The sequence below is a fragment of the Chiloscyllium plagiosum genome, unplaced genomic scaffold, assembly GCF_037043375.1.
Source record: "Chiloscyllium plagiosum isolate Xiang-an unplaced genomic scaffold, Cpla_swu_hap1 HiC_scaffold_2, whole genome shotgun sequence".
Classification (NCBI taxonomy): domain Eukaryota; kingdom Metazoa; phylum Chordata; class Chondrichthyes; order Orectolobiformes; family Hemiscylliidae; genus Chiloscyllium; species Chiloscyllium plagiosum.
This window is the reverse complement of record NW_028270140.1, coordinates 141,161,630-141,170,055: the sequence shown is the minus strand read 5'-3', so window position 1 is coordinate 141,170,055 and position 8,426 is coordinate 141,161,630. Positions and strand designations below refer to the sequence as shown.

General features: G+C 42.2%; 1 long non-coding RNA gene across 1 annotated transcript; it reads right to left on the bottom strand.

The window, feature by feature from the left end:
* Window positions 1-264: 264 nt before the first annotated feature.
* On the bottom strand, window positions 265-8,335 carry LOC148152006 (uncharacterized). The gene is made up of 2 exons (XR_015751070.1): window positions 7,767-8,335; window positions 265-720 (listed from the first exon to the last, which is right to left on the bottom strand). It is a non-coding gene; the product is annotated as an uncharacterized LOC148152006 (long non-coding RNA).
* Window positions 8,336-8,426: the final 91 nt, after the last annotated feature.

Here is an 8,426-nt window from a genome sequence, read left to right as displayed (position 1 = left end):
AATTAATCTGAGTTAGCTTGAATCATTTTTCTCTGTCTAATTATGTGGTTTAATATAGGTAGCCTTGTTGAGGGTGCATGCAAATTACTTAATATCATAGCAGTTTATTCTGCTTAGAAACGTATATTTTTATGGTCTCTAGAAGTTTTTATAGGAACATCACTGCTGTGGTGGGGTAAGTAGGTAATTTTCGAACCTATTGTAGGATGTTACACTGGATTGCACTGTACCAAATTAGTTTCAGGAATTGCGTGAACGAAGAAGCATTGTGTAAGCAGCTACCCCACTTCTCTTAGGCACAGGTTTTGGAACACTGCTCAGTTTTATTTTCCTGGTGTTGTCTGCTACAGTAATTACATTCTAAATTACATAAACAACAAGTGGCTGTAAGGTAAAGTCTTCCAGGAATTTTAACTCACAAAGAAAGAATAATAATATATGATGATCATTTGAATCCCTCAAATTGCATTTCTATCTCTGCCAGAGCACCAGAATTGCTCTTATCAAAATCAGAAATGATGTCCTATGTAACTGTGACATGTAGACTTACTGTCGTCATGCTACTCATACTGCCTGCAACCTTTGACATGACTGACCACACCATTCACTTCCAAAACTTCTCCACGGTCGTGCAGCTAGGCGGCACTGCTCTCTCCCGGTTACCTTCTTACCCAATTAAAAGCAGACAATGCTGGAGAAACTCAGCAGGTGCAACAGCATCTGTGATAAAACAGAGAAACAAAATTAACATTTTAAGTCTGATATGACTTACTTGGAACAAAACAAAATATCCTTTCTTACTGTATAATAAAAGCAAAATACTGCAGATACTGAAAATCTGAAACAAACACAGAATGCTGGAGAAACTGAGCAGGTCTGGCAGCATCTGTGAAGAAAGAAACAAAGTTAACATTTTGAATCCAGTATGACTCTTCTTCAGAATTATTCAGAACAGATACTGCCAGATCTACTGAGTTTGTCCAGTATTCACTGAGTTTGTATCCTAACGTACCTGCTTAATTGTCGCTAGAGTAGAATCACTTATATTATCTTCTCTTGTTCTCTACATCATTTATCCCTCCTAAAGAATTTAACCTTTCTTATCTGAAAGCATGTTAATTTTCATCTGCACACATGACAACACCCAGCTCTATCTCACTATTGCCTCTTTTGACTCCTATCTCTTTTGACTCCTGTATTGTTGCTAAATTATTAGACTGCTCACCCGAGAACTAGTAACGGATAAGCAAAAATTCCTTTTAAAGATACACTGCTAAGACTGAAGCCGTGGTTTTCATCCACTGATTCAAATTCTGTTCCTTAACTTCCAACTCACTGTTCTCCTCAACAATTGTCTAACATTAAGCCAATCAGTTCAAATTCTACGTGTCCTAGAATTGTATAATAACATCTCTGAACAGGTTGATTAGAAAATATTTAAGCTAATCAGTTTACAAACAAACTTAATCCCAAGATGACCTTCTGACCTCATATTTGTGCTGTCTCTAAGATCACCTATTTTCACCTCCAGATCACTAGGCTTCAGTCCTGCCTCAGCTCAACTCTCAATGCTGAAACTCATGCATTAGCTACCTCTAGGCTCAACTATTGTAACACACTCTTGGCTGAATTACCTATTTAAATTCTATCCTCTGTAAACTTGAGCTTGTCCAAAACCCTACTGCTTGTGTCTTAATTTCAAGCAAAAACTGTTTCCCAGTGCTTACTGACTTTCATTGGTTCCAGATCAAATAATGTCTTCATTTTAAAGTTTTCATCCTTGTGATCTGATTTGATTTATTGTAGTCAAGTACAGTGAAAATTTTTGGTTTGTGAGCAGTATAGGCAGATCATAGCAAACGAGGACATAAGGTGCTTAGGCAAGGCAAGCAACGCTATTACAGCTGCATAGGTGGTTTTCCCCAACCAAAATCAACATTGTTTAAAGTTAGAGAGGTCCAATCAGCAGTCTAATAACAGCAGAGAAGAAACTGCTCTTTAATCTGTTTGAAAATCCCAAAGCCTTTTATTTGTATATAACGAGCAAGAGGGTAACTAGAGAAAGGGTTGGCCCACTCAAGGAAAAAAGAGGCAAGTTATGCGTGGGGTCAGAGAAAATGGGTGAGATTCTGAATGAGAACTTTGCATTGGTTAAAGCTTCCATGTCTTCTGCCTGATGGAAGAGGTTGGAAGAGTGCATTACTGGAGTGAGAGGTGTCTTTGATGATACTGGCAGCTTTTTCACAGCAACGAGAAGTGAGGATGCACTTGGGCAGGACAAGGCAAGTGAATACATCATGAACGGTAGGACCCTGGGAAGTAACAAGGATCATAGCGACCTTGATGTGCATGTACACTCTACAGGACAGGTGAATAAAGTTAAGAAAGCATCTGGTATACTTCCCTTTCAGACAAGTACAGAGGTACATAGAGTTTAAGAGCAGGAAGGTTATGCTGAAACTGTATAGAAAGTTGGTTCGTGTATTGTGTGTAGTTCTGGAGTCTACATTTAGGAGGGATATGACAGCACTAGATAGGCTGCAGAGAAGGTTTACCAGAATGTTACCTGGGTTGGAGAGTTTCAGTTATGAAGAGTGATTGGATAGACTGGAATTGTTTCATTGCTTAGATTACATTACACTGTGGAAACAGGCCCTTCGACCCAACAAGTTCTCACTGACCCGCCGAAGCGCAACCCACCCATACCCCTACATTTGCCCCTTACCTAACACTACGGGCAATTTAGCATGGCCAATTCACCTGACCTGCACATCTTTGGACTGTGGGAGGAAACCTGAGCACCCGGAGGAAACCCACGCAGACACAGAGAGAACGTGCAAACTCCACACAGTCAGTCGCCTGAGGCGGGAATTGAACCCGGGTCTCTGGCGCTGTGAGGCAGCAGTGCTAACCACTGTGCCACCGTGCCTTAGAGCAGAGGAGATTAAGAGAAGACTTGATTGAGATGTATAAAATTATAGGGGCATAGATGGAGTAGATGGAAAAAAAAACTTTTCCCTTTGGTGCAGGGATCAATGAAACATAGATTTAAGGTAAGAAGCAGAGGTTTAGTGGAGAAGTGGTGGGAATTTGGAACTCACTGCCTGTAGGCATGGTAAAGGCAGAAGTCCTCATATCGTTTAAGTATTTAGATGTGCATTTGTGATGCAAAGGGTCAAATACTGGAAAATTGGATTAAATTGTTAGCTGGTTGTTTTTGACTAGCGCAGACATGATGAGCTGAAGGGCCTATATCTGTGCAGTAAATCTCTAAAACCACTCAAATCTCTACATGGTATAGCCTTCCTTATCTTTGTAATCTCTTCCAGCTTCACAAATCTCAAAGATATCTATACTGTACTAATTCTGGCCTATTATGCACCTCTTTAATTGTATTTTTTTATTTCAAATATGTACTTTATTCATAAAAATATATTTATATTGACAGCCTCTGAAGCAGTTCAGTTCTATACAGTAGCATAAGGAGAAACAAACAAACATTGGAATTTGACTCTATCCAGCAAATAAACCAAAGGCATTTCTTACTTGTACAAGACCATATTTAAACACATTTGAGGTACTGGGAGAATCCAATAACTGAACAGACTTCCATTTACTTTGGCATAAAGACCTCACACTCTTGTCTTTCCCTACTGTGCCTTGGTGGCAGCTAACCCGGGCTTCGGTGCACTCCTGAGCACATATTCCTGGACGTTGGAATATGCCAGCCTACAACATTCGGTCATGATGAACTCTTTACTCTGGAAGACCCAACAAATTTTGGGCAGACGAAAGAACGTCTTTCATCAAAGTTATGGTTTTCTGGGCGCACTCGATGTTTGTCTCTGTGTGCATTCCAGAGATCAGACCATACAGAGCTTAAAAATGTGTTGCTGGAAAAGCGCAGCAGGTCAAGCAGCATCAAAGGAGAAGGAGTTTCGGGTTTATGCCCGAAACATCGATTCTCCTTCTCCTTTGATGCTGCCTTTTCCAGCAACACATTTTTAAGCTCTGATCCCCAGCATCTGCAGTCCTCACTTTCTCCTATCAGACCATACAGCATAGAGTGTGATGGAAATGCTTGGGACAAACGCATCCATCTCCAGACTTGTTTGCAAGGACACATTCCAGCAGGACATGCATGTCAGTATCTACTCCACAACCACCTCAAGGGCACTGTGTCTTGGTGCAGAGAGTCCAGGCATAGATGAAGGATCTCACTGGTAATGCCCTTCTCACTATCAGCCAAGCGATGTCTTGGTGCTTGTTGGAAAGTTCTTTGACAGTCTGCAAATGGAAACAACCCAACAGTATCCACCTTCTCCTCTTCCCACATGGTTTCTCACAATACTACGTGCTGACCACTTCCTGATGAACTTGCGGTCAAAGTTGTTTCGCTTTGCTAATTTCTCCATGAAGGACAGTCCAACTACTTGGAGCATTCCATAGCAACAAGATCAGTCTCATCCTTCACAACACTGAGGATAGGTAGAACCTCAGTCCATAGTGACACAGCATTGGATTCGTTTGTAACCCGCACCTTAGCCAGAGTTTTGTACATGGTGTCCCTTTGGACACGCTCCATCTCACACCCCCAGATAGTGAAAAATGGCTAAGGTGACTCCATTTGAGAATGGGCCAGACCTGCGCCATGTACATTCAACCAAGAGAATACCACAAATCTAAAGACTATAATTTTACCTGCAATGGAGACGGAGAGATGCTGCCAATGCCCAGTTTCTGCCACACCTTGGAGCTACACTCCAAGATTTTCCACATTCCCCGATTCTTCCGGACCACATTCCCAGCACCTTCAGGTAATCTGTCCTCATGGTGAAGGGTCTCAAGGATTGGTGGGCCTTAGATGGTGGTCTTTCCCCACAGTGCTGTGGTGGCAGTTGCCTAGGCTTTAGCGTGTCCGTCAGCACATAGTCCTGAACCTTGGAATATATCAGTCTGCAACACTCTGTTGAGATCACTCCTTGTTCTGGAAGATCAACAAATTTCAGGCAAACCAAAGAATGCCTTTCACTGAGTTGATGGTCCTCCAAGTACAGTCGAGGTTTGTCTCGGGTGTGCATCCTGGGGAACAGAGCCTGCGCATAAAGTCCTGCCTCATGGAGCTACTTGACAAAAACCTCTGCATCTTTCTCCAGATTTTCTTTGCAATAGGGCAACTCAATGGCTCAGTGGTTAGCACTGCTGCCTCACAGCACCAGGGTCCCAGGTTCGATTCCAGCCTCGGGCTGTGTGCAGCTTTCACATTCTCCCTGTATCTGCGTGGGTTTCCTCCCATAGTCCAAAGATGTGCAGGTTAGATGAATTGGACATGGTAAATTGCCCATAGTGTCAGGCACATTGATCAGAGGGAAATGGGTCTGGGTGGATTGCTCTTCGGAGGGTCGGTGTGGACTTGTTGGGCCGAATGGCCTATTTCCACACTGTAGGGAATCTAATCTAATCTAATCTAAAAGAGACATTCCAGAAAAAGATGTGTTACAGTCCCAACCCCTATCCTCTCAGCTGCTTCGACGGTAGTGTGCAGTGGCACAGACTGACTGGGCATACATGAGGGATATCACAGGTAGTGCCCTTCTCACCACCAGCCCAGCAGTGTCTTGGTGCTTGTTGAAAGTTCTGGTGATGAGGCATTCTGATAAATGACTTTTGTGCATCCCAGGGAACAGGCCATAGTTTTCTCGGGCCCAAGCTCTGAATTCCCTCCCCACACTTCTGTCTCCCTATTTGCTTTCTTCTTTTAAAACACGGCTCAAAACGTACCTGTTTGACAAAGCTTCGAACCTGACCTACACGCTCCTTATAGCTTGATTTTACACTTTGTTTAAGAGTAGCCCAGAGAAGTGTCTTCAAATTTATTACTCTGGGTGCTACGTAAATATCAGTTAATATGCAAATTGGAAGGGAACATAGCCACATCAGAGAATGAGAGGTAGATCTTATTAAGAATGCAAAATATTTAAATGGGTAGACCAGTAGATGCAGGATAGAGTTTTCCCCTACAACAAAAACAGAAATTGGTTGAAAAGCTCAGCAGCTCTGGCAGTATCTTTGGAGAGAAAACAGAAATAATGCTACAGGTCCAGTGACTTTCCTTCAGAACTTTTGGTCACTAGAGCTCAAACGTTAACTCTACTCTCTCTTCACAGATGCTGCCAGACTTGCTTAGTTTTCCCATCAATTTCTTCTGTTTTTGTTCCTAATTATCCAACAAACACTAAGACACCACTTGGCTGGTGGTGAGACTACCTTTGAGATTCTTCTTGCATGCCCGGTCTGCCTGCACCACCGCACGCTGCCCTCAAGGCAGCTGTGGAGGGGACGAGACTGTCACACATCTTCTTCTGCAATGTGCCTTTGCAAAGGACGTCGGAGAAAGATTCAATGGTTTTTGTCGAGGTTCATCCCAACCAATTCCTGCAGAACTCTGCTGTACAGTCTGTGGCCCAGGACCCACGCCAAGACAAACATCATCTGCGCCTGGAAGACCCTCAACTCAATGTAAGACGCTCTTTGGTTTGCCTAAAATATGTTGGTCTTCCAACAAAGAGTTGACCCCGATCAAATGTTGCAGACTGGCACATTCCAAAATCTAGGATTATGTGCTGATGGATAGACTAAAGTTTGGCGCAGTTGCTGCAAGGCATACTGGGAAAAGACAACTGTCTGAGATCTTTCTGCCAAAGTTAAACGGGGTCTGTTCAGTATCGGATTCTCCCTGTACCTCAAATATAAGAGATTTATGTAAGAGATGTCTTTAATTTGTTTATTAGTCAAACTCCAATATTCGATTTTTTTCCTCATGCTACTGTACAGAACTACAATGCATTTCTGATTATGTATATTTTTTAATGAAAAAGTATATTTTTGAAATTAAAAAAACCCACAGTTTGCTTTTTTTTTGGTTTTGTTTTCCCTTGGTTGAGAAGTCCAGAATCAGAGCACAATTTAAAATAAAGTTGATGCCGCTTAGATCAGAGATGAGGAGAAAAATAAGTTTACTCAGGCAGTTCACGTGTGGTGTTCTCTACTATAGGGGGTTGTGGAAGCTCAGGCTATGAGTAGTTTTACGGTAAACATTGATAGATTTCTGAGTACCAATGGCATATAACATTATGGGGATTGAGTTAGTAAAACGTACTGAAATGTTCCATCAATCATGAGTCATTGAATGACCGAACAGGATCGATGGAATTAATTGTTCTTGTTGGTGCTTACAGGCAGCTAATGCCCCTTTGCTTCTTGCTGCTACGGGTCCCGGATTTTGGAAGATGCTGTTGAAGACGCCTTGGCGAGTTTATTGCTACTTTTGTCGAAGGATTCTCCCCTCATGATATAATGCTCTTCGCTAAATCGTGCACTGCGCCTCACTCGTTGTACTAGCGTAAAAAAAAGAGCATCGTACACGTGCATTTTTGTACTCAAGGTTTGTTCTGTACATCTTCAAAGCTGCCCTGAACGAGCACTAGGAAATATGTAAAAGACGGCTGGCCCAGGACACTGTAAATATATCCTATCGACTCGATTTCTTTTCCTGTGCTCAACGCTTCCTGTTAACGTCACACTAAGAACTAATTTGTTATGTATGGTATTACAGGCCCGGACCGCTTCTCACTGCAGAATCAGCCATTGTGCTTTAACTTGTCATTCACACTCGCGTTGACTTTACCCACGCTACATCTTTACAATAGGCCTTTTTTTTCATCCAATCGTAATTTACTACGTCTCTGAGGCGGCAGAATCTTTACCTTTTTTAAAACTTAACTTTGACATTGGCAGTCTGTTGCCCGTGTACATTTTCTCGGTTAACTTGTGACCTCCCAGAAAACATGTAAATTGTACAGTCAATCCTCTTCTCTGTAGCTGCCAGATGTTCGGGTTTGGCGCAGCTATTTAAGCGACGACCACAGAAGGTCCTCAATCATTTTGCCAGTTGAAGTGAGAAGCTTAAAACATTGTTTGTCGCGGAACAACTTAAACAGGAAGAGAGACCGTAGAATGATTGCAAAACTGGTATTAAAAACAGACACATTCACAAACACACGATTAGGAAGATTTCAACTCCACCGGTACAACATTGGAGCAAAAGAAAACGGAATTCCCCACAATGTATTGTTTTCAAAGAAAGATTTGTTTATTTGTTGGCACTTTTACAGGGTCTGGAGCAATAATCGATCCTATGACAACCTTAATCTAAAACAGTTTCGTTTTATGGCAATACTTGCCGAACTGAAAAAAAACGAGACGTTAACTGCTGAGCCAAAATACAGTTTTGAGACAGAAAAAAATCGCTGCGCTCATTTATTTTTTTACACACATAGGCTTCTTCCGTGTTTAAAGCTATGTGCATGCGCAGAGGCTAAACGCAGCGTGCAGCCTCCTGGGAGTTGTAGTCCTCACTGCCTCCT